Raw genomic sequence first — 27,089 nt, 5'->3', positions numbered from 1 at the left:
TTGTTTTCAAGAGCAGGAAAATTCTTCTGAAAACAAAAAATTTGATATTTTCATTTTTGTTCCAATTTTTAATTATTTTGTGCTTTTTATATTCAGATCTTTTGAATTGATTTGTGGTTGATCAGTGGGACCCCACTTACATATAGGGGTGCTAACTGTCCGGTTTTGACCCGGAGAGCCCGGTTTTCGGTAGGGCTGCCCGGGTCAAAACCTCCTGCCTGGTTTCCCAAATTATGAAAACCAGGCAGGACTTAGTAATATGCCGTGTCCTAGCCCCGCCCCCATGATGTCACAACCCCACATCATTTCCCCGCCTACTAATACAGGTATAGGATCCGCTATCCAGAAACCTATTAACCAGAAAGTTCCAAATTATGTAAAGGCCATCTCCCATAGACTCCATTATAAGCTGTATATTCCCATATAAAGGGGACTGTTAGAGTCTCTATTAAATACATTGTTCCTGCCCCATACACACACACTGTATGAATGATTAGATCAGCCCCAGTGCATGCTGGTATTGCCTGCGGCCTGTATCCGCTCTGCTGGTTACTAATAAACCCTTCCCCGCGTAAGTAATTAGTTACTGGAAAGGACGGAAGGGGTGAGGTATCAGCCGTACATCTGTATTTATGGGTAGCCCCCACAAGCAGGGGGTCCAGGGTGCCCCCCCGAGCCGCCAGTCTCCCTCTCCCCAAGTTGTTCAGTTGCATCATTGCATTTAATAAAGGTTTGTAATTAAACAGGTGAATTGTCTCTGTTGTAAATGAATACATAGCTTCATAGAATCCAGTGCAGTCTGACGTAAACCGTGCACTTTCTAATGCTTGGGCTTGGCCACATAGTGCAATGGTGGGAGGTATGTCAGAGCTGTAACATGCTTTAAAGATATATATACTAATACTCAAGAGCCATGAATGTCTGGAAAATTATATCCTTATAAACAGTGCCTAGTGATGTCATCAGTTATAATCGGAGCTTAGTGATGTCATTTCTGTCACATGACTCACTGAATAGTCTATTATAATTAAAAGAAGTCACCTAATAGGAGTCCATAACAGAAGTCAATTCGTAGTTCCGTGCCCTATTTATATATATATATAGTCATTTACCTACTTGGTGACACATAATATCCTTATATGTTACAATAGGGGGTACATTATTCACAGAAATTTTTGCTCTCACAGCTCCGCCCCCGTACACTTGGATGTAGGACAGACATTTCCCAGAATTCCCTTTCCTGAAGCCAGAAGGGGGGGTCCCCATAGCTGGAATTTAAGGTGACACCCACGAGCCAAAAACAAACAAGGGAGTCCCTTCACTGCCGCTTAAAGAGACAGTTCACCTTTAAATGTAGTATAATGTAGAGCGTGCTATTCTGAGACGATTTGCAATTGGTCTTCTTTTTTATTATTGCAATTTTTGTTCAGCAGCTTTGCCATTTGGGTTTTCAGCAGCTATCTGGTTGCTAGGGTCCAATATAACCTAGCAACCAGGCAGTGGTTGAAAGAGTAACAGGAATACTAAACAAGAAGGGCCTAAATAGAAAGATAAGGACTAAAAAAGTAACAATAACAATAAAACTGGAGCCTCACAGAGCAATAGGGTTTGGCTGCCGGGGTCAGTGACCCCTTTTTTACATCATATTAAAAGTTAACCACAATGTTAACTTCCCCTTGAATCACTTTCCTAGCTGAAGTAGAAAGAAGCCGAGGGATTAAATGGCCGAGCGGCTCTGGTGCTTTAAAACTTTATCAGCAGTTTGTGGCCACAATAGCCCCGGCGGCTTCAGTCCAATTAAAATTAAAAGAATGAAAAAGCCTCATTACAGCTCTTCCTATCTGCCGGCCAATCCCGGAGCAGTCATTCTGCCCCCCCTCCCCTATCTGCCTCCCTGGGACAGAACACAAGGTACACATTAGAATTTTTTTGATAACATTCCATTGAGATTTTACTATTTCCAATGAGCAATAATGATAGGAACGGAGATGGAAGGAGAAGAGACAATAACCAGGTTGGGGCGAGAGGATAAAGTCATTGTTCTGTTTGTTCCGTGGCTAAATAATCCTGCAGCGACAGAGCGGGGGGTGAATACGTAAGTGAATCTGGCGGGTTTTTATGGCTTCTGGTATCTGGGTCAGTCACTCAGTGTATGGGAATATTTCTGTCACCGCCATTTTCCCTCTGTCACATGTGCGCTGTGAAATTCATGCAATGCAGGCTTACACAGGCAGAACTTACTTAGATATAAAGTTCTGCTTGGATTGTGCCCTGTAATGGTTAAACTGAGCTCAGGACAGGAGGTTAGGAGAAAAAAACATGTTTCTCCAGCAGAGTTCACAGCTAGATACAAATATACAGAGAAGGAATGTTCTGGGCACACAATAAGCTGTACCCCCATACTGTACTGTCTAAGGGAAACACTATGGCACCCCCTACCCATATGTATAAATACAAATATACAGAGAAGGAATGTTCTGGGCACACAATAAGCTGTACCCCCATACTGTACTGTCTAAGGGAAACACTATGGCACCCCCTACCCATATGTATAAATACAAATATACAGAGAAGGAATGTTCTGGGCACACAATAAGCTGTACCCCCATACTGTACTGTCTAACGGAAACACTATGGCACCTCCTACCCATATGTATAAATACAAATATACAGAGAAGGAATGTTCTGGGCACACAATAAGCTGTACCCCCATACTGTACTGTCTAAGGGAAACACTATGGCACCCCCTACCCATATGTATAAATACAAATATACAGAGAAGGAATGTTCTGGGCACACAATAAGCTGTACCCCCATACTGTACTGTCTAAGGGAAACACTATGGCACCCCCTACCCATATGTATAAATACAAATATACAGAGAGGGAATGTTCTGGGCACACAATAAGCTGTACCCCCATACTGTACTGTCTAAGGGAAACACTATGGCACCCCCTACCCATATGTATAAATACAAATATACAGAGAAGGAATGTTCTGGGCACACAATAAGCTGTACCCCCATACTGTACTGTCTAAGGGAAACACTATGGCACCCCCTACCCATATGTATAAATACAAATATACAGAGAAGGAATGTTCTGGGCACACAATAAGCTGTACCCCCATACTGTACTGTCTAAGGGAAACACTATGGCACCTCCTACCCATATGTATAAATACAAATATACAGAGAAGGAATGTTCTGGGCACACAATAAGCTGTACCCCCATACTGTACTGTCTAAGGGAAACACTATGGCACCCCCTACCCATATGTATAAATACAAATATACAGAGAAGGAATGTTCTGGGCACACAATAAGCTGTACCCCCATACTGTACTGTCTAACGGAAACACTATGGCACCCCCTACCCATATGTATAAATACAAATATACAGAGAAGGAATGTTCTGGGCACACAATAAGCTGTACCCCCATACTGTACTGTCTAAGGGAAACACTATGGCACCCCCTACCCATATGTATAAATACAAATATACAGAGAAGGAATGTTCTGGTGTATAGTATGCTGTGGCCACCTTTCCCATCCCTCATGTTTAATGAGCACTTTGCAGTGATGGGAAGTGGGAGACATTGGTTAAGTCTCGGCTCATTATGGCGGTGCCAGAGGAAGCAGTCTGAGTGCCATCTTACATGTATCTGAGACTCCGCGCTGGAAACCCACAGAATGTAATTGTCACAGACCCAGTGTGCTGGGAACCATGGGGAGTGACTTTCATGTCGGGCTTTAGCGGCTGCTGCCTATAAGCCGAGGCTGAGAGTGATTTCCCGCTATAAGAGGAGAGGTAGGGACAGTCGGTTGGAGTGTGAGTGTCAGATGCACTTCTGAGAAATGACAGTGATTTGAGCGTTAATGGCCAGGGAAGGCTCGTTCCATCAGCTCTCAGCCAATAAGGAACTGGGGCTTTCTCTCTATGCGTTGGGACGATGATCAAAAGTCGCGCTTTATTAGTAAATAATGAAACTCAATCCCATCGTTTATATTGGGGATAATGTGCCTTTATTCTGAAATATTTGCCATTGAGCCCGTGACCATGTGAAAGCACAAATGAGTTCTTGTACAGGTCATTTGTATCGGAGATAACTTCTATTATCGTATAAAGGGGTGCTCATTATTGCTAATAATAGAGGCATTTCAGTGAGTCATGTGATACGAGTGACATCACCAAGCACCAATTTTTACTTATGACATCACTAAGATCTGATTTGAAAAATATCTTATTTTGTAGGAAAGTAATATTAAAATGTTGTAGTAATATTCTACCCCTCCCCACTCTCCTCACTTCCCTTCCCCTCTCCACTCTTTCCCCCACCCCTCTCTCCTCCTCTCCTCTCTGCTTTCTCCCCTCCCCTCCCCACTCTCCTCACTTCCCTTCCCCTCTCTGCTCTATTCCCCTCCCCACTCTCCTCTCTCCCCCTCCCCTCTCCACTCTTTCCCCCACCCCACTCTCCTCTCTCCTCCTCCCCTCTCTGCTTTCTCCCCTCCCCACTCTCCTCACTTCCCTTCCCCTCTCTGCTCTATTCCCCTCCCCACTCTCCTCTCTTCCCCACCCCTCTCTGCTCTATTCCCCACCCCACTCTCCTTTCTCCCCCTCCCCTCTCCACTCTTTCCCCCTCCCCACTCTCCTCTCTCCTCCTCCCCTCTCTGCTTTCTCCCCTCCCCACTCTCCTCTCTTCCCCTCCCCTCTCTGCTCTATTCCCCACCCCACTCTCCTCTCTCCCCCTCCCCTCTCCACTCTTTTCCCCTCCCCTCTCTCCTCCTCCCCTCTCTGCTTTCTCCCCTCCCCACTCTCCTCTCTTCCCCTCCCCTCTCTGCTCTATTCCCCACCCCACTCTCCTGTCTTCCCCACCCCTCTCTGCTCTATTCCCCACCCCACTCTCCTCTCTCCCCCTCCCCTCTCCGCTCTTTCCCCCTCCCCACTCTGCTTTTCCCCCCTCCTTCCTTCTTCTTTAAGAGGGCTGGGAAACAGTCCTTACAAGTCAGTCATTGACTGTCACAGAAGATTAGATAGTAGGGGTCATTTTCTGAACCCGGGGGCCAGGTGCTTTAGCACTAAGGGGCACAACAGTGCTCATCTATGAATAACCCGTGCCCCTGGGTCTTCTGCTCTCTGCTCTGAGCCCTGGATAGGTAATGATGAGGTGCATATTAGGGGATGGGAGGCGGGGATGCTAGAAAAACCAAGTGCTAGAAACCCAAAGTGGTAATGAATTCTCTACTTCCGAATCATACAGAATAGGAAGGAAGGACACATGGAACTATGGGGATTAAGAGTTCAAGTATTGCTTTGTAATGCCTACAGCATTGTTGAGTAATGAAAATAAAATGAAATTAGATCAGTGGAGGAAATGGAGTCATTGTCAGTCAGAACTAAAGCAACGAAAGGGGAATGTGGCAGCAGTGTCCCACAGAGCGTGTCGCTTTAAAGGGGAAGGAAAGGTACAAACTCAGTAGCTTTATCAGAAAGGTCTATGGAAATACAGCCATAAGCACTCACAGAAACACTGCTCTGAGTCCTCTATCAAAAGAAACACAGGATTTCTTGTCTTCCTTTGTGTCACATGTTCTTCTGTGTCAGACTTCCTGCTCTCAGAAAAATCCTTCAGGGCACGGGCACGAGTCTGCTCAGTTTGCTTCTCTCTCCCCCTCCCTTCTCCTGCTCCCCCTCCCACAAGTCTGCCCAGTTTGGTCTCCCTCCTCTCCCCCTCTCTTCTCCTGCTCCCTCTCACACAAGTCTGCTCAGTTTGCTCTCCCTCCTCTCCCCCTCCCTTCTCCTGCTACCTCTCACACAAGTCTGCCCAGTTTGCTCTCCCTCCTCTCCCCCTCCCTGTTCCTGCTCCCCCTCGCACAGTCTGCCCAGTTTGCTCTCCCTGCTCTCCCCCTCCCTTCTCCTGCTCCCCCTCGCACAGTCTGCCCAGTTTGCTCTCCCTCCTCTCCCCCTCCCTTCTCCTGCTCCCCCTCGCACAAGTCTGCTCAGTTTGCTCTCCCTCCTCTCCCCCTCCCTTCTCCTGCTCCCCCTCGCACAGTCTGCCCAGTTTGCTCTCCCTCCTCTCCCCCTCCCTTCTCCTGCTCCCCCTCGCACAAGTCTGCTCAGTTTGCTCTCCCTCCTCTCCCCCTCCCTTTTCCTGCTCCCCCTCGCACAGTCTGCCCAGTTTGCTCTCCCTCCTCTCCCCCTCCCTTCTCCTGCTCCCCCTCGCACAGTCTGCCCAGTTTGCTCTCCCTCCTCTCCCCCTCCCTTCTCCTGCTCCCCCTTGCACAGTCTGCTCAGTTTGCTCTTCCTCCTCTCCCCCTCCCTGCTCCTGCTCCCCCTCGCACAGTCTGCTCAGTTTGCTCTCCCTCCTCTCCCCCTCCCTGCTCCTGCTCCCCCTCGCACAGTCTGCCCAGTTTGCTCTCCCTCCTCTCCCCTCCCTTCTCCTGCTCCCCCTCGCACAGTCTGCCCAGTTTGCTCTCCCTCCTCTCCCCCTCCCTTCTCCTGCTCCCCCTCGCACAAGTCTGCTCAGTTTGCTCTCCCTCCTCTCCCCCTCCCTGTTCCTGCTCCCCCTCACACAGTCTGCCCAGTTTGCTCTCCCTCCTCTCCCCCTCCCTTCTCCTGCTCCCCCTCGCACAGTCTGCCCAGTTTGCTCTCCCTCCTCTCCCCCTCCCTTCTCCTGCTCCCCCTCGCACAGTCTGCTCAGTTTGCTCTTCCTCCTCTCCCCCTCCCTGCTCCTGCTCCCCCTCGCACAGTCTGCTCAGTTTGCTCTCCCTCCTCTCCCCCTCCCTTCTCCTGCTCCCCTCGCACAGTCTGCCCAGTTTGCTCTCCCTCCTCTCCCCCTCCCTTCTCCTGCTCCCCCTCGCACAGTCTGCCCAGTTTGCTCTCCCTCCTCTCCCCCTCCCTTCTCCTGCTCCCCTCGCACAGTCTGCTCAGTTTGCTCTTCCTCCTCTCCCCCTCCCTGCTCCTGCTCCCCCTCGCACAGTCTGCTCAGTTTGCTCTCCCTCCTCTCCCCCTCCCTGCTCCTGCTCCCCCTCGCACAGTCTGCCCAGTTTGCTCTCCCTCCTCTCCCCCTCCCTTCTCCTGCTCCCCCTCGCACAAGTCTGCTCAGTTTGCTCTTCCTCCTCTCCCCCTCTCAACTGCCAGAGCTGCAGCAGGAAGCTACTGAGACCAAGCTAAAATGGCAGCTGTTACTCGGGTATAGTAAAGCTTTCTGCAGAATAAATATAGTGTTCTCACTTGCACCAATGTGGCTAATCTATTGGCAGTAAATGCCAAATGCCTTTCCTTCTCCTTTATGGTGCTTCCCGTAGAGTTGATGGAACAGCAATATAATTTTGCCTGGCAGGAATAAAGCATAACTTGGATGTGCATTGGATCAATTAATATCTCTCTTTTGGCTTCATCCTCCATTCTAATATTTCAGCTTGTGCTTTATTAAGAGACTTTTCGATTAAGATTACAGAATAAACACCGGGTGACACATTAAAGGGTAGAACTTGATAGACCCACAGTCGGTCTTCTTTAGCCCAGTGTATCTACGTGTAGGGAAACATTCATGCTACAACTTTCTTGCTGAATCCAAAGTTGTTGGAACAGATGTTGCTTTGTCTCCAAACATCAAAAGGTGTTGGTGGGATCGTTGCATTCTTCATGGCAAATCTCTAGGTCCACTTGAACTGAAGTTCTTCGTTATTTGATATCCAATCTGCTCCTGCTGGTACCGGTTTAATGCGTCGTCCGTCTATTGCAGCCCCATAAGGAACCTTTGCAGAGCAGCCTTTTCTCTATGCGGCCGTTCCCAGTTATTAGTTTTGGTCAGGACTAATCCACTTGCGTACTCCGGGGAGCCATTGCTTGTGGATACTGCGTGGGCTTCCATGGAACTCGGCATTAGCTTCTCACTTACATTAAAGTGCTACATTGTGCGGCACAAGAGGCTCTTGGCACAAAATGAAAACGAGGAAAATGTTTCCCCATGCAAATCTCTGTTCCAAATGAGCACCCCAGCTTTCTCCTACATGTGATCCTCGTCCAGGAGAGTTTTCTGTTTTAGATTAGTGGCACATACGGTACCCAAGCTCCCGGAGCAAATGCCCATGTCTATATATCCAGAACTTGGAGATAAACGCATTCTGAACATATTCAGCCCTTATTTCTCTGTTCTTAACCTTAGGAAGAACCTTTTCTTTTCCTTTATATCCCCTTTACAGTACTGTGAAACCTCACTATGTTCCCCATAGGTTGCTCACTGCCCATTCCCAGACCCTCTCTGTTTTGTACCACTATTCTTGCCCAGGATTTATGAGATTATATTTCAAATAAAGGCTTCTGAACCTGCCATGATAACTCCAACACTAATTTACCAGCTCCACTTGTGTCTAACGTCCCTACTTTTTCCTTGTGTTTCCTAAATTCCTACCCTTTGGCTCTGCTTCCTATAACCAACCGACTGTGTCTCGGTTCTCTTCTCTGAAGGCCGTGCCTCCAACCGTATATCATTTTTACTCTCTTACATTCCAAGAGCTTCTCCTTCTGGATCTTTTGCAGCTGTTAATATTGCTATTTGATATTGTTGAAGTGCTGAAATTCTCTAGAATGGCTGCCGTTAGAGGCCATAGCTTTGTCACCAGTGAGTGCATTGGTTTTAAGGCTCTCATGGATGGCCTTGTACTGTATCTGAAGATAGTCCAACTAATTTAAAGAGCCTTCATGTTCTCTAGTGTTGGTTTTATTGGCCTGACCACTTATACCATCTTTGCAAGGCCATACAACCATGAGATGCCATTCAACCACCGATTCAACAGGGACATTGGTGCCCAGTTTGCTGTAGGATAGAGTTGCCACCTTCCATCTTCTGCAGGGAAGGGTTGGTGACTTCATGGGGGTGGGACAGAAGATGTTGTGGACTGTCAGGGGTGGTAGATTGTTGTGATAGATTGACACCAGTCTAAAAGAGTCCTGCCCGAATTTGGAAAACCAGGCAGGGAGTTTTGACCTGGACAGCCCTTCTGTCTTGGTCAAAATGGGTGGCAACCCTACTGTAGGATTGCATTAATCTTTTACATATAAAAAGATTTCTTAAGTAATCTTGGTTGAACTGAAGGAATATGAATATATGTCAACTGAGTTTCTATCTTCTTTTTTTTTCAGTTAGGGTTAGATCAGTCTAGACCAGTAGTTCTCAACCTTCCTAATGCCGCGACCCCTTTGTGGTGACCCCCAACCATAAAGGAGCCGTGTCTCCATCGGAAGACCATCGGAAATATGTGTTTTGCGATCATCTTGGGCGACCCCTGTGAAAGGGTTGTTAGACCCCCAAAGGGGTCCCAACCCACAGGTTGAGAATCACTGGTCTAGACTGAAGGAATTTAGGTTTAAGCCCCATGCTACAGGTTGGGCGCCATTAATGTATGAAATCATTTCACTCTACTGATCCATTTAATCACGGCTGAATGTTCTGTAATATTAATACACTCTACCGTCGACTTTTACTGTAGCTCGAAGGTGTTCCATGGAAATTTTAACTTTTCTCTTCCTGAATAAAACCAGAGATAACTAAAGAGAACGTCTACCCAGTGTGATTCCAGCAATTATAAACCTCTTCAAACAGAATGGGGAGCTTTTCAAAGGAGCTGAACACCATTAGCGCATAAGGTATTTAGGTGAGAAGGTGTTTGTCTCATCTGATCTATGAAGGTCCAAGTATGAGAATGACTACCTTGTCACAGTCATAAATATTTACACAATGTCACAATGAAGAACAATTTGGTAGGCTTGGATGTCATGGGGCTCATCGGATCTCAGTCAAGAGTTTAGTTATTGCAGTCCTTGTAGTGATCAGGCTGGTACAGAAGGTACAGGTAGACTTGTAGTCAAAAAGGTGGCTGGTAGGCATCGTAATCTGTGTTTTACAGAGGTTGGCTGGAGATATAGGCCATAATCTGTGTAGATTAGAAGATAAAGGTGGGCATTAGAATTCTCGCTGCGAAAGGGCTATCATACAGTTCATGGCAGAAGGTACTACGTTATCACTAGAAATTGAGGTTGAAAGGGGCTCTCTAGGTTACAGACCAACTGGTGATCAAAAATGGTTCAGTTGGGGGTACATGCACGACTGGTATATATAATATATGGAGTACAGAGTGCATGGTGCTTTTTGGGTGACCTTTGTGGGTGCAGGTCCAGGGCACAAGAACTGATCATTTGGTGCAATCCCCTAACCTGCCCCCCAGAGGGGCCCCCCTAACCCCCCACCCGACGTCCTCCCCAAGTGTGCATAAATCTAACGTGTCAGGGGAGGAACAGTTGGGCAGAGGGAGCACCGGCAAGGGTTGGGTCTGGGCCGCTGGGCTCAGTCCGACCTTGTTGGTCGGGGATCACTGCTCTAGACCAAGTCAAGTGCAAGGTGACTGAACTCACCATGGGCAAATCAGAAACTGTGATACAGCAATAAAGAACAGTGGGCTGATCAAAGCCTTATTGTCCAAAATGTCTATGAAGATTTTCATTCATCCAGGTCATGGTATATCTAGTATAAATAAATTTAAAGCAACTGGACTTGTTTGGTAATCATTGAAGACGTTTCACTACTCATCCGAGCAGCTTCTTCAGTTCAACTGACTGGTATGGGAAGTCCTCAGCATATATACTCTTCCACTAATCCAATCACAATGGCACTATGTAACTCTTCAGAGAGGTGACATCATTGTCCAAACTGTCCGATGAGGCCAGAGGCACTGACACTAAGGTCTCAAAGACCTGGGATTTGCAGGTTGATAAAAAGTTGACCCAGAACCAGCCCAAGCCCAACCCTCTACCAAGCTCTATCCTCTATTTATAGCCTCACACCTGCCCCGCCCCATCTCTGACATCACAAAGGGGCAGTGCCTATAAAAAGAGGCAGAAGGGGAGCAAATTTTGTGTGGATTGGAGGCTGAACCTGCCCACCCATTGGTCCCGTGGGCTTCAGACTGACCCACACATTACTATTAAAGACCATAACCTCCTTCCTCTGGTCTCTGAAGGTTTTCCTTTTTGCCTAAAATATTATTTTGTTTTAATTTCATTACTTACCCACCCAAGTATTTCCTTTAGAGCCAGTTCCTATGGAGGATTCAGTTCTACGTTGACTCGATCGGAATTCCTTGCACTGTATACGCCCCCCCCTAAACCCCATCCCCTAAACCCCCATTCCCTAAACCCCATTCCCTAAGTCCCATTCCCTAAACCCCATTCCCTAAACCCCCATTCCCTAAACCCCATTCCCTAAACCCCCATTCCCTAAACCCCATTCCCTAAGTCCCATTCCCTAAACCCCATTCCCTAAACCCCCATTCCCTAAACCCCATTCCCTAAGTCCCATTCCCTAAACCCCATTCCCTAAACCCCCATTCCCTAAACCCCCATTCCCTAAACCCCATTCCCTAAACCCCATTCCCTAAACCCCATTCCCTAAGTCCCATTCCCTAAACCCCATTCCCTAAACCCCCATTCCCTAAGTCCCATTCCCTAAACCCCATTCCCTAAACCCCATTCCCTAAACCCCATTCCCTAAACCCCATTCCCTAAGTCCCATTCCCTAAACCCCATTCCCTAAACCCCATTCCCTAAGTCCCATTCCCTAAGTCCCATTCCCTAAGTCCCATTCCCTAAACCCCATTCCCTAAACCCCATTCCCTAAGTCCCATTCCCTAAACCCCATTCCCTAAACCCCATTCCCTAAACCCCATTCCCTAAGTCCCATTCCCTAAGTCCCATTCCCTAAACCCCATTCCCTAAACCCCATTCCCTAAACCCCATTCCCTAAACCCCATTCCCGGCCCCTATTGGCCCTCTCTGACAATAGGATACGACTGGGTTAATGCGGTTCCACTAGACCTGAATATATTTAAACTTTTAATTTAAGCAAAATTATGCAAATAGTGAACTATAGAAAAGCAAAAAGGGTGGGGGATTTTTGTATAATTTCCGTTTGATTAGAATTCCCAGGTTCAGGCTGCAGAATGCTGGGGTTTTAGGGATGCAGCGAAATTGGTTCCTAAACCGGTGTTTATTGCCTGTGCTGTTCATTATTAACCGCTGTAAAAGGATAAAATGGTTTGTAGGGCTCCCCGGAGATCCATAGTAACGACCAAAACCGCATTCCTCCTTCTCTTCTGAGCAGGTTTGGAGCCGTTTGGTGAGTGTTATTTCCACTCGCCGTGTATGAGCCGGGGGGTTAGTGCTCTGTGGGCTCCATGGCTTATTCTTCCCACTGCCAATCTGCAATGAGATATTGGGCTTGATTGTATCTACCTATAGTCTAGGGTTCTCTTAATCCTTACAGTGTGCCCCCTATAGCAGGGGCAGATATACAGGTATGGGACCCATTATCCAGAATGCTTGGGACCTGGGGTTTTCCGGATAAGGGGTCTTTCCGTAATTCAGATCTCGTACCTTAAGTCTACTAAAAAAAATGAAACCCAATAGGATTGTTCTGCCCCCAATAAGGGGTAATTATATCTTAGTTGGGATCAAGTACAGGTACTGTTTTATTATTACAGAGAAAAGGGAATCATTTAACCATGAAATAAACCCAATAGGGCTGTTCTGCCCCAATAAGGGGTAATTATATCTTAGTTGGGATCAAGTACAGGTACTGTTTTATTATTACAGAGAAAAGGGAATCATTTAACCATGAAATAAACCCAATAGGGCTGTTCTGCCCCAATAAGGGGTAATTATATCTTAGTTGGGATCAAGTACAGGTACTGTTTTATTATTACAGAGAAAAGGGAATCATTTAACCATGAAATAAACCCAATAGGGCTGTTCTGCCCCAATAAGGGGTAATTATATCTTAGTTGGGATCAAGTACAGGTACTGTTTTATTATTACAGAGAAAAGGGAATTATTTTTAAAAATGTGAATTATTTGTTTAAAATGGAATTTATGGGAGATGGCCTTTTTGTAATTCAGAACTTTCCAGATAATGGGTTTCTGGATAAGGGGTCTGATACCTTTACTATATATTAGTAGCATATGTCTGCCTGATCTAGGAATTAGTCTTACAAACCCCTGTCGGAACGTAGTACAGGTGACTCCCATGCCATAATGGAGGCCCAAACTTCAGTATCCATCCAGTAAAATGTTTTATAAATTGTGATTTTAGTTCATGGCTGTTAAGGATGGCTCTGCCTGGCCACATTAAAGTGTCAGGGCTGGGGCGACAGTTGCGGTGAGCTGTGCTAATAGCCGGTCCCTTCCCTTTAGTACAGTAGAAAGAAGAGAAGATGACCAGGACCATATATTCCGAAATCAGGGTGCATTTATGTTTAAATGTGTCGTGTATAACTATGACTGCTTGTTCTAGTGCGGCTCTAGCACCCTGTACGGCACTTTCCCACTAATTCATTGCACCTTACAAGAAGTGATGGGGGGGGGGGGGGTTCACACAAATATACAGTGTTCTTTGAGGTTTAGTGCAGAAAAACAATACAAAGCTTTAATGTAATAAATGATATGTAAAGAAGTAAATCACAGGGAACCAATGGCTCATTATAGGGCAGATTGTTGGGGTACAGAGGACTTCATTGACCAGTAAAGGATAAAATACATTTTTTGTTGAGTAAAGCTCACTTTGCAGGCCTGTTGGTCCTTCTTAGATACCCTGGCCACTGGGGGCACTGTTAGTTGCTAAGGGTAAGATGGCAGCTGTGCCTTGTTGTTTTACAGAATAGGACAGGAACTCAACCCTAACTGGAATTATTCACGTTTAGTCAGTGTTATTCGTTTTGTATTTCTAGTGAGCAGGGCGCCCTGGGCTCAATTCTTTACATGGAGATCCAAATTACAGGAAGATCCCTTATCCTGGAAACCCCAGGTCTGAGCATTCTGGATAACAGGTCCCATACCTGTAGCAGTTTTCATTAGAAAATTGAAAATACCATGGTCCTACTCCATTATGTTCAGTTACCCCACCCTTTTATCTCCACGAATCAGGACTTTACCACCTAGTAGGGACAATTCTGATCCATCACAGAATGTTCCATTTGCCCCCATGTCACAGCCCTATCCTGCGGGTAAAAAGGCTGCTGAAAAATGGGGCAAATTATTTTATGATTGTGAAAGACCAGTTACCTCAGTGTTCCCCCCAGTTCCCACCTCACTGTTACCCAGGTGGCTCTAGGGCTCCCCAACCCCCTGGATACTCTGCCACATACAGGTTACTATGGCAGTAGCTGCAGGAAGTGGTTGCCATGGCAGTAGCTGCAGGAAGTGATGATCTTGTCTGATTACCTATATAAATATATATAATTTCACCCCCCCCCACTTTTTCATCCCACTCTGCTGGAATTTGTTTTCTGTGGTAGACTTGCATCGAGTCTTCATTTTGTATTTGTATTTTGTTGCCACATGGAATTGTGGGTAATGTGGGGCTTTAAGATCTTTTAGTTATCGTAGGACCAGACTTATCCTGAAATGATCCAATTTGTCCAATGACCATTTCAAGCCATATCGTCTGGTTGAAGCTTGGAAACGACCCGTTCGGTCCTACAAACTATTGGACAATGGGCAAAATTCATTGCTAACGACAAAACTTTCCAAACCTGCCCAAACAATTTTCTGCCCGATGTCAGATTGCACTGAAATTGGTCGTTTGGGAAAGAAAAATGATAATGTGTATGGCCGGCTTTAGCCAACTGCATGGAGATCAAAATGGAAGTTGGATAGGGGAAGGCCAAGATCAGAATAGCAATAAAATTCAAACCTAAATATGGTTGATAAAAGACAAAAGAGCAATGGACCAGTCCCGTTACAGAACTGGGTCACTGGCGCTTCCTTCCCACAGTCCAGCCTTATGGATGTCCAATATTCCACCATTTTATCTGTGGGCCAAGAGTTGGAACCCAAAATTACAGAACTGGGTCACTGGCGTTTCCCTCCCACAGTCCAGCCTTATGGATGTCCAATATTCCACCATTTTGTCTGTGGGCCAAGAGTTGGAACCCAAAATTACAGAACTGGGTCACTGGCGTTTCCCTCCCACAGTCCAGCCTTATGGATGTCCAATATTCCACCATTTTACCTGTGGGCCAAGAGTTGGAACCCAAAATTACAGAACTGGGTCACTGGCGTTTCCCTCCCACAGTCCAGCCTTATGGATGTCCAATATTCCACCATTTTACCTGTGGGCCAAGAGTTGGAACCCAAAATTACAGAACTGGGTCACTGGCGTTTCCCTCCCACAGTCCAGCCTTATGGATGTCCAATATTCCACTATTTTGTTTGTGGGCCAAGAGTTGGAACCCAAAATTACAGAACTGGGTCACTGGCGTTTCCCTCCCACAGTCCAGCCTTATGGATGTCCAATATTCCACCATTTTGTTTGTGGGCCAAGAGTTGGAACCCAAAATTACAGAACTGGGTCACTGGCGTTTCCCTCCCACAGTCCAGCCTTATGGATGTCCAATATTCCACCATTTTACCTGCGGGCCAAGAGTTGGAATTGGCTGGTTTATGGCTGCACTTACTCCCCCCTACATTCCCTAAAGAACACTCAGCGCCTGGGTCCCCTCCCCGTGCCCAGAATCCCTAGCGAGGAGCAAGCATTGCGCACTTTCACCAGATAACAGTAAGGAAATGGGGGAAAATGCTCTTAAGTGCAATTACTTTAAATAATCCATTTATTCTAATGCTCTTCTGTTTATGCTCAGGCTTTTCATTCCTTTTTGTTTTTGGAATGGTGGCACAGATTTACTAGAGCCGCCCATACACACTCAGATTCCAGCCTTCTCCCGATGAACGTTTTGGAATATCGGTCATAGGTTTAAATGCAGCGATCTAAAACTGAAATTGTCGGATAAAGCCCTATAAATACCCAATGGGAGGAGGTTCGGAACATAAAATAGTTACAGGCACCAATCGTACCAAAGCGACTCCCATTGTAGGGCTCCCGAGGGCATTGGAGATACACAGATACATGCGCTGATTTTATCCTTATCCCACCGGAATGTTCTAACCTGCCCGACCGACTAAACAACCAATCGCTTTGGTACCATAGATCTGAGCCCCCACATGCTCCGAAATGTATACGGAACATAATTTAGTATGATTATATTGGTGCGAGTATGGCTTAACATTACCATCACTCCTGTCCTATTGTGCCCCAAGATAACTGCTTGTACTGTCGATCGTAAGCTCTTCTGTCTCTTGTACTTTGCAGTATATGCCACGTGTTTAGCAACTATATTTATCAAATGGTTGAAAGTTAGAGTTCACCTTTGAGTTAGCTTTTAGTATGATGTAGAGAGTAATATTCTGAGACAATTTGCAATTGGTCTTCATTTTTTATTATTGGTAGTTTTTTAATGATTTCACTTTTTGTTCAACAGCTCTCCAGTTTGGCATTTCAGAAGCTATTTGGTTGCTATGGTCCAGTTTACCTTAGTAACCAGGGAGTGGTTTTAGCGAGTGACTGATATATGAATAGGGGAGGGGCTGAATAGAAAGATGAGTTATAAAAAGTAACAATAACAGTAAAACTGGAGCCTCACAGAGCAATAGGGTTTGGCTGCCGGGGTCAGTGACCCCCATTTGAAAGCTGCAAAGAGTCAGAAGAAGAAGGCAAATAATTTAAAAACTATTAAAGATAAATAATGAAGTTCCCAACAATTACAGGTACTGTTTTATTATTACAGAGAAAAGGGAATCATTTAACCATGAAATAAACCCAATAGGGCTGTTCTGCCCCCAATAAGGGGTAATTATATCTTAGTTGGGATCAAGTACAGGTACTGTTTTATTATTACAGAGAAAAGGGAATCATTTAACCATTAAATAAACCCAATAGGGCTGTTCTGCCCCAATAAGGGGTAATTATATCTTAGTTGGGATCAAGTACAGGTACTGTTTTATTATTACAGAGAAAAGGGAATCATTTAACCATTAAATAAACCCAATAGGGCTGTTCTGCCCCCAATAAGGGGTAATTATATCTTAGTTGGGATCAAGTACAGGTACTGTTTTATTATTACAGAGAAAAGGGAATCATTTAACCATTAAATAAACCCAATAGGGCTGTTCTGCCCCAATAAGGGGTAATTATATCTTAGTTGGGATCAAGTACAGGTACTGTTTTATTATTACAGAGAAAAGGGAATCATTTAACCATGAAATAAACCCAATAGGGCTGTTCTGCCCCCAATAAGGGGTAATTATATCTTAGTTGGGATCAAGTACAGGTACAGTTTTATTATTACAGAGTAAAAGGGAATTATTTTTAAATATGACAATTATTTGCTTATAATGCAGTCTATGGTAGATGGCCTCCCTGTAATGTGGATAACAGGTTTCCGGATAACTGATCCCATACCTGATCAATATAAATCCACCATGTACACTCTGTCTCCATTTCCACCTTTAAACCGAAACTGTAAAATTGATAGAGTTTTTTTTTTTTTTCTTCTTTTTTTTTATTTGCACTCTGGAATTCTGCCCAAACTACTGTAGGGTTTCTATTGTCTATTTTCTTTTATTCCAAGAGCTGCTTTTCAAAAAAAAAAAAAAAAATTTTTTTTTTTTGCTGAATACCCAGAACTTGGCACACACTTGACAGCAAGATGAATAATCATGAGTCCGGACAAACGGACACAGGCGAAGCGAGCGGCATGGATTCTAAGAACCTTTTCAAACTTATTCTTCCTTTAAAATCACTTTGTAATTCATGTATGCTGACATCATGCGCACAACTCCACTGAAAGTAATTAGACGTCCCCTGCCGTTTCCCTCGGCTGATGAAACCTGCGGTTTTGCGTTATTAAAAAAAAAAAAAAACTTCACTGCTCTTTGTATTAATCCCTTTCACCCCTGTGTTCAGGTTCTTTTTGTGCCCATTGTGTCGTACAGTGAACCTCAGTTCCCCGACCAAGAATGACAGTAAGTTCAACAGGCAATGGTAATTGGTTGTGAATGTAGGCTGAAATTATCTTGGGGGGGGGGCAGGCAGGGGTGACTGCCCTGGGCTACAGACATTGGGGGGGTCTGTACAGATAAAGTAGTGAGGCAGTCATACACAGGGTTTTTGGACTTCCCAGGGAGTATAACAGCGCTTCTGGCAGTGCAGAGAATGGACTCTGGGAAGAGACAGGGCTGGAAGAATGGGAGGAGAGATAACCATGGTTCTGTAGAAACCAAGAAGCCCCATGTTCCTCACCTATAACGAAGAGACAGGGCTGGTAGAATGGGAGATAGCCATGGTTCTGTAGAAACCAAGAAGCCCCATGTTCCTCACCTATAACGAAGAGACAGGGCTGGTAGAATGGGAGATAACCATGGTTCTGTAGAAACCAAGAAGCCCCATGTTCCTCACCTATAAGGAAGAGACAGGGCTGGAATAATGGGGGATAACCATGGTTCTGTAGAAACCAAGATGCCCCATATTCCTCACCTATAAGGAAGAGACAGGGAGGGTGGAATGGGAGATAACCATGGTTCTGTAGAAACCAAGAAGCCCCATATTCCTCACCTATAAGGAAGAGACAGGGAGGGTGGAATGGGAGATAACCATGGTTCTGTAGAAACCAAGAAGCCCCATATTCCTCACCTATAAGGAAGAGACAGGGAGGGTGGAATGGGAGATAACCACGGTTCTGTAGAAACCAAGAAGCCCCATGTTTCTCTCCTATAAGGAAGAGACAGGGAAGGTGGAATGGGAGATAGCCATGGTTCTGTATAAACCAAGAAGCCCCATGTTCCTCACCTAAAAGGAAGAGACAGGGCTGGAAGAATGGGGGATAACCATGGTTCTGTAGAAACCAAGGAGCCCCATGTCCCTCACCTATAAGGAAGAGAAAGGGCTGGTAGACTGGGAGATAACCATGGTTCTGTAGAAACCAAGATGCCCCATGTTCCTCACCTATAAGGAAGGTCTGGTAGAATGGGAGATAAACATGGTTCTGTATAAACTAAGAAGCCCCATGTTCCCCACCTATAAGGAAGAGACAGGGCTGTTAGAATGGGAGAGAACCATGGTTCTGTATAAACCAAGAAGCCCCATGTTCCTCACCTATAAGGAAGAGACAGGGCTGGTAGAATGGGAGATAACCTTGATTCTTTATCACCCAAGAAGCCCATGTTCCTCACCTATAAGGAAGAGACAGGGCTGGTAGAATGGGAGAGAACCATGATTCTGTATAAACCGAGAAGCCCCATATTCCTCACCTATAAGGAAGAGAAAGGGCTGGTAGAATGGGAGAGAACCATGGTTTTGTATAAACCAAGAAGCTCCATGTTCCTCACCTATAATGAAGAGACGGGGTTGGAAGAATGGGAGATAACCATGGTTCTGTATAAACCAAGAAGCCCTATGTTCCTCACCTATAAGGAAGAGACAGGGCTGGAAGAATGGGAGATAACCTTGATTCTTTATAAACTAAGAAGCCCATGTTCCTCACCTATAAGGAAGAGACATCGCTGGTAGAATGGGAGAGAACCATGATCCTGTATAAACCAAGAAGCCCCATGTCCCTCACCTATAAGGAAGAGACAGGGCTGGTAGAATGGGAGAGAACCATGGTTCTGGATAAACCAAGAAGCCCCATGTTCCTCGCCTATAAGTAAGAGACTTTGCTGGTAGAATGGGAGAGAACCATGGTTCTGTATAAACCAAGGAGCCCCATGTTCCTCACCTATAAGGAAGAGACAGGGCTGGTAGAATGGGAGAGAACCATGGTTCTGGATAAACCAAGAAGCCCCATGTTCCTCGCCTATAAGTAAGAGTCTTTGCTGGTAGAATGGGAGAGAACCATGGTTCTGTATAAACCAAGGAGCCCCATGTTCCTCACCTATAAGGAAGAGACAGGGCTGGTAGAATGGGAGATAACCTTGATTCTTTATAAACCAAGAAGCCCCATGTTCCTCACCTATAAGGAAGAGACATCGCTGGTAGAATGGGAGATAACCTTGATTCTTTATAAACCAAGAAGCCCCATGTTCCTCACCTATAAGGAAGAGACAGGGCTGGTAGAATGGGAGAGAACCATTGTTCTGGATAAACCAAGAAGCCCCATGTTCCTCGCCTATAAGTAAGAGACTGTGCTGGTAGAATGGGAGAGAACCATGGTTCTGGATAAACCAAGGAGCCCCATGTTCCTCACCTATAAGAAAGGGACAGGGCTGGGAAAATGGGAGATAACCATGGTTCTGTATAAAGCAAGAAGCCCCATGTTCCTCACCTATAAGGAAGAGATAGGGCTGAAAGAAAATGGGAGATATTCATGATTCTTTATAAACCTACATCTGTTAGCATCCAAACCGTTGGAAAGAGTTGTTTACAACCACCTGGTCCAACATCTCACTCAAAACGTCATTCTTGACCCCCTGCTAATTGGCACACAAACACAACATACTCAAAAGAACCTGCACTCACCAAAGTAACACATGATCTTCTCCTTGCAAAGTCCATACTCTCTTCTAGATGGCATTCATGATGCTCCTCCAACTCTAACTCCACCTCATTCTCTCTCTCTCACACTCTCTGTTGGGAGTTCCTCGAAGATCTCTCCTAGAACCCTGCTGTTCTCCCTTCTCTAGGAAATCTTATTTAATCATGGGGACTTCAGGGCCACCTTTATGACAAAGACACCCAAATCTACTTGCTTACTCCTGACCTTTCTCCTTCTATCCTTTCCCAAGTCACTGACTGCCTTTCTGCTATCACCTCCTGGATGCCACAGAACCACCTGAAACTGAATCCCTCGGGAACGGAATTCATTCTATTTCCTCCAGCCCCATTCCCTGTACCTCTGGTTTCATTCTCAGTCAATACCCACCTTGCATGAAACAACACAGGCGCACTGAATGTGAAGTTAAAAAAATGGAAAGATTGTGGTTGAAATATGTTCAGGTAGTAAGGTGAAGGGTTAAAGGTCTGTGGTGGGTGAAACAGGGGAAAGAGTGGGGTGGGAGAAAATGAAGAAGGTAGGAGAAGAGGAAGAAGGGGATTAGAGAAGGTGAGGAGACTGTGGTATGAAGTGAGAAGGTGAGTTGAGAAGATAGTGCAGGAGGTAGGATGGGAAACGGTGAGGCAGAGTAGGCCAGAAGAAAGGGTGAGGAGGCCATACAACCGAATGGATAAAGAACTGGCCAAGATGTAAGAGAGTTTGGACCATGAGAAGGGTGCCCGTGCTAGCTGCAGGCCTGGCTAGCATTTGTGACCAGCAAGGCACATCACTTGCCCTACAGCCAAACTCTCTGTTCTCAGAATCTATGCAAGCAAATTTGCACCGCATTTTAGAAAGAACACGACACAGATGAGCTATTGCTCTTGACTCCCATTTATACCTTTACAAAAAGAGCCCCCATGTTGTATCTCAAACACTCAAAATATACTACAGTTCAGGTCTGCTATCTCTTTCCTCAAAATGCGTGAGGTCCTGCTTCACTGCTGCTGTACAGCTCTCCATCTTTGGAACTTTGCTATTAGTTTCCCCCAAGACTTTCAGGAAACTGATTAGCTTTGGTATTGGGGAAACCTATTTAGGTACCCGTGCAACTTTTTCCAAAACGAGCTCTTGCGTGCCAGTTGTAGTCTTGGAAATCCATAGAAATATTCATGATAATAATAATTTAGGTTCCGGGCAATTCTATCACCTCTGTGTATTGTGTTTTATGTATAATATTCATTGTTAGATTCAGAAGAGACTTCGTGCCAGGTTTGCTCTTCCATTAGTCAGTGCTTAGAGGTCCATCAGGAGTTAAACCTTCCTCAAGATCTAATTTATACAGCTACATCACCTCTCATTGTAGCAGGAAAAATATCTAGTATTCCGGTGTGAGAGGCGCCTTCGGGATAGCCATATGCTGCTGGATTTGCTTACATTGTGTTGACTGAAAGATTATCACTTGTTTTCAAGTATAACCTGAACGTCTTTGAAGCATCTTGAAGTAGTTGCACCGTTTCCCAGTGAAACGAACGATTTGCCCGATACATCAGATAAATCTCTGTCAATATATTGTAGAACTTTCCAGTAAATGAAACTGGGCAACTCTGCCATTTATGAATGTTTCTACAGTCTGTTTTTATTAAGGAAAATAAATGTAATTCTAATATACCTTTATTACATACGTTTGGCGCCCATTCCTCAACGTCCTTCTATCTGTTGGGCAGCAGCAGAAAGGTTTCAAGGCCTTCCTCTCTCAAACTAACATCAGCCTGTCTGGCTTTTTATATTCTCAGCTCTGCTGGTTCTGAATTATGAAACAGTCTCAAAGAAGTACGTTCAGTAACAGAGTTGGAGGAGAATTGAATTTTCTTACATTGTTTCAACAGAAATTGCAGTTACAAATAACCACTGAAAATTTTCAGTGAAGTGGCTTAGAAGGACAGTTTCTTTCATTACACAAAAATAGTTTTTGGTGGCGTTTACCTTTAACCTAACTGACTGGCTTTTTTGGATGTTCCATGGCAATTGCCCTTTGGTATCTGAGAGTGCAGGGTCATGTAGGGAAGGAGAAAAGAAAATTAGAGACAGAAAAAAGAAAATAAAGGATTAATCAGAGGTTGTACAAAAAAAAATAGAATAAAGAATATTATGAAGGATAGAAGAGAGAATAATAGCATAAAGAAGATAAGCAGATATATTATGGGATAGAAGAGAGAACAATAAAGAAGGTGACTGGAGAGATTGGGAGATAGAACAGAGAGAATAATGGAAGAAACAACATGAGTATAGGGATGGGGAGATTGAAGTGAGAATAAAAGAAGAAACAACATGAGTAGGGTTATGGGGAGATAGAAGAGAGAGTATTAGAAGAAACAACATGAGTAGAGGGATGGGAGATAGAAGAGAGAGTATTAGAAGAAACAACATGAGTAGAGGGATGGGGAGATAGGAGTGAGAACAAAAGAAGAAACAAGATGAGTAGATGGATGTGGAGATAGAAGTGAGAATAAAAGAAGAAATAAGATGAAAAGAGGGATGGGGAGATAGAAGAGAGAGTATTAGAAGAAACAACATGAGTAGATGGATAGGAGATATAAGTGAGAATAAAAGAAGAAACAACATGAGTAGGGTTATGGGGGAGATAGAAGAGAGAGTATTAGAAGAAACAACATGAGTAGATGGATGGGAGATATAAGTGAGAATAAAAGAAGAAACAACATGAGTAGGGTTATGGGGGAGATAGAAGAGAGAGTATTAGAAGAAACAACATGAGTAGATGGATAGGAGATATAAGTGAGAATAAAAGAAGAAACAACATGAGTAGGGTTATGGGGGAGATAGAAGAGAGAGTATTAGAAGAAACAACATGAGTAGATGGATGGGAGATATAAGTGAGAATAAAAGAAGAAACAACATGAGTAGGGTTATGGGGGAGATAGAAGAGAGAGTATTAGAAGAAACAACATGAGTAGAGGGATGGGGAGATAGAAGTGAGAATAAAAAAAGAAACAATGAGTAGAGAGATTAGGGACTAGAAGAAAGAATGCTAAAAGAAGTGAGTAGAGAAATGGGGGGATATCAGAGAACACTGGCAGAAAGAAGAGCAGAGAGGTGAGGGTATGGAAGGGAGAATAATAGAAGAAAGAGAAACATCTCCAGAAACTGGTGGGCCACTTGTTAATTAACAGCATGAACCCTATAATGTGTTATTTTCTGGAAAAGGGGGGAGGGAGCAGGGCTTATTCTAGTTGCTACATGCAAAATCCTTCCATTCCGAGAGCTTATTTTGTGTTGGTGTCACCTGTACGGCTGCCTGTTCTGTGCTTTGTTTGCATTGTGGCTGCCAGATTAATATATGTTGATATGTATACATAGCCTCCATCTCCACACCCAAACCCTCAGCCCATCTCTCACTTGTTATGAAAACTCTCTGTACACTCACTAAATGCAAACATCCTCTCTCGCCTCCAGCGTGAAGAGCCAGTGCTAGGAATTGGCCCCGCTCCTCTCTCGGATCTGAAGGCAAGGTAAGGAACCTTCTCTCCTTCTCTTATTGGCTCGGTGATTGGAGGAACTCACCAGGTTCCATTTGTCTTTTGAAATTCAAAAAGAAAAACAGAATTGATCAGGCGATGTGTAATAACTCCCAGAAATATATGGTATCAAATAAAGGGGGGGTCTGATTTGGTTTTGTCTTTTTGGGGAGCAGCATTAAAGGGAAACTACACCCCCAGAATGAATACGTAACCAACAGACAGTTTATATTATGTTAAGTGACCTATTAAACTGGAATATATCAGTAAATATTGCCCTTTTACATCCTTTCCCTTGAGCCGCCATTTAGTGATGGGCTGTGTGCTCCCTCAGAGATCAGCTGACAGGAAGTGATGCAGCTCTAACTGTAACAGGAAGTAGTGTGGGAGCAAAAGGCAGAACTCTGCCCATTCATTGGCTGATGGGGCCTAGCATGTATGTGTGCCTTGGCTTGTTTGTGTGCACTGTGACTCCTATGATCCCAGGGGGCGGCCCTTAGTACATAAAATGGCAGTTTCCTATTTAGGATTACCCAATGGCACATACTGCTAAACAAGTATATTTATATGAAAATGGTTTATGGTCCTGGGCTCCTACGATAGGTGCTAGGAACGCGTCACGCCCTTGGGCTTATTTATTAATGTTCTGGGTTGTGAATTCGAGAGGTTTTTTTTTTGTAATTCAAACGATCTCACATTTAAAAAAACTTGAATGCTTATTTATTAGTATGGAAACTTGTATCTTATCTGCTGATAAATGTTGATGTTTTTTAACAATGTATTTTTAATAGAGTGGAAAATAATTGCCTTTATCCCTATTTTATTGCCCTGCGTAATCTATGCTTTGCATGGGGGAGCAAGGAGTTGGGTTGGTGACTGTTTGTTGATAAATCCTATAGGAAATAATAGATTTTGAGAAAAAATTCAGCAAAATGTTTAGCGGTGCAACATGGGCAAGTGCACTAGTCCAGTAACCCATAGCAACCAATATGCAGTTAGTTGTGGTTGCTACGGGTTACAGGGCTAGGGCCAGCGTTGGACTGGGGGGTGCAGGGCCCATCAGGGCTGCCGCCCCAAGGCCCCCCCCCCGCAGGCTGAGGGAAGGGCCCAGCAGGGATCGGGTCTGGGCTGCCATGGCCGGGGCCCACCAGGTTTTTCCCAGGTGCCCCACCGGCCCAGTCCGACCCTGGCCGGGGCAAACATTGGTACTGTTACACTATAACAGAATTGCCCTTTCCCTGTAGGGCAGCAGCCGCTGCACAGGTGGCTTATGGGTATTCCTAGCCCGCCTAATGTCACCGCGTGAGGCCGCCTCCGTGTCTTCCGACGCAAACAGATGATTTCAGCTGGAGATTGGGCTGATTACCTATTAGTTTAACCTATAATTGGGAGAGGAATATAGAGAAATGAGAGGGAGCGGCGCCCGGGGTCCCTCAAGGCCGTTTAATCAGGGGAAAGTGCTGGAAACGGACAAGATTCATTATCTATTGGGGACAGGATTATTATTAGCTGCAGATTTACGCACGGCGGCAACAACAACAACAACCACATTTCCATTGCAGATGTGCGGAGCTGTGTGAGGACTCGGGGCGGCACGCCTTCTGCGTCATAGGGTAAAATTAGGGATCCGGCCGAACCCCTAAATCCTTTGCGAAAGATTTGTCTGAATACCCAATCCAAATTGGCATATGCATATTAGGTTAAGGAAGGGTTAAAGAGAACTGCATGCTCAGGGTTGGACCGGGGCTGCCACCACAGGGGCCCCTCACCCAAACCCCCCCCCCCGATCCCACTCCAGGGCCCACAGGTCCCCCTCTCCCGATGCGCCCAAGTATGTGGGGAGGGGGTTGGGTATGTGGCCTGGTGGGTATGGTTGGCATAAGCAGGGGCCCCACACATCCCCAAGGGACCCCTGCTGGGGCCAACCATACCCTGGGCCCTACACACCCCCAAGGGACCCCCACCGGGGCCAAACATACCCCGGGCCCTACACACCCCCAAGGGACCCCCACCGGGGCCAAACATACCCCGGGTCCTACACACCCCCAAGGGACCCCCACCGGGGCCAAACATACCCCGGGCCCTACACACCCCCAAGGGACCCCCACCGGGGCCAAACATACCCTGGGCCCTACACACCCCCAAGGGACCCCCACCGAGGCCAAACATACCCCGGGCCCTACACACCCCCAAGGGACCCCCACCGGGGCCAAACATACCCCGGGCCCTACACACCCCCAAGGACCCCCACCGGGGCCAAACATACCCCGGGCCCTACACACCCCCAAGGGACCCCCACCGGGGCCAAACATACCCCGGGCCCTACACACCCCCAAGGGACCCCCACTGGGGCCAAACATACCCCAGGCCCTACACACCCCCAAGGGACCCCCACCGGGGCCAACCCATGCCCCGGCAGCCAAACCCTATTGCTCTGTGAGGCTCCAGTTTTATTGTTATTGTCTATTTATACCCTCTTCTATTCATATTCTCGTGTCTCTTTCAAACCACTGCCTTGTTGCCAGGTTAAATTGGACCCTAGCAACCGGATCGCTGCTGAAATTCCAAACTGGAAAGCTGGTGTTTTTTAATGTGCAACACTATTTTTGCTCCAAATGCATTAAAGTCAATGGGTGTTTTTTACTATTTTGCGGTGACTTTTTTGTCTCAGAGACTTTTTTTTTGCAGTGAAAATGCGCCACATTGTGCAAAAAAATTTGGCAATATCGAAATGTGGAATTTCGCTGCAAATCCATACCTGGCGAAAAAATTTGCTCGCCGCTAGCAATGGTACCCCAGGATAACGTAGTACTAGGGTTGCCAGTGTTTTTTTGCTGGGCAGGGGGCATTGATATCATGGGGGGCAGGGAAGAGGCAGGCTTTGGTTTTCAGGGGTGTTGGGAAGAGGCGGGCTGTGATGTCATGGGGGTGGGGAAGAGGCGGGCTGTGATGTCACGGGGGTGGGGGAGAGGTGGGCTGTGATGTCCCAGGTGTGGGGAAGAGGCGGGCTGTGATGTCATGGGGATAGGGAAGAGGCGGGCTGTGATGTCACGGGTGTGGGGAAGAGACGGGCTGTGATGTGAGGGGGGTGGGGAAGAGGCAGGCTGTGATCTCACGGGGGCAGGGAAGAGGTGGGT

At 45.8% G+C, this 27,089-nt stretch overlaps 1 long non-coding RNA gene across 1 annotated transcript in view; it reads left to right on the top strand.

The window, feature by feature from the left end:
* Window positions 1–24,139, top strand: part of LOC108645742 — a 96,860-nt gene extending 72,721 nt beyond the window's left edge. Inside the window, exon 3 of the long non-coding RNA XR_001923977.2 lies at window positions 23,891–24,139. This is a non-coding gene — a long non-coding RNA (uncharacterized LOC108645742). The remainder of the gene's footprint in view (window positions 1–23,890) is intronic.
* The last annotated feature ends 2,950 nt before the right edge of the window (window positions 24,140–27,089 follow it).

This window comes from Xenopus tropicalis, chromosome 2, assembly GCF_000004195.4.
Source record: "Xenopus tropicalis strain Nigerian chromosome 2, UCB_Xtro_10.0, whole genome shotgun sequence".
Taxonomy (NCBI): domain Eukaryota; kingdom Metazoa; phylum Chordata; class Amphibia; order Anura; family Pipidae; genus Xenopus; species Xenopus tropicalis.
Note: the sequence above shows the minus strand (reverse complement) of the source record. Positions and strands in the feature narration are given on the sequence as shown.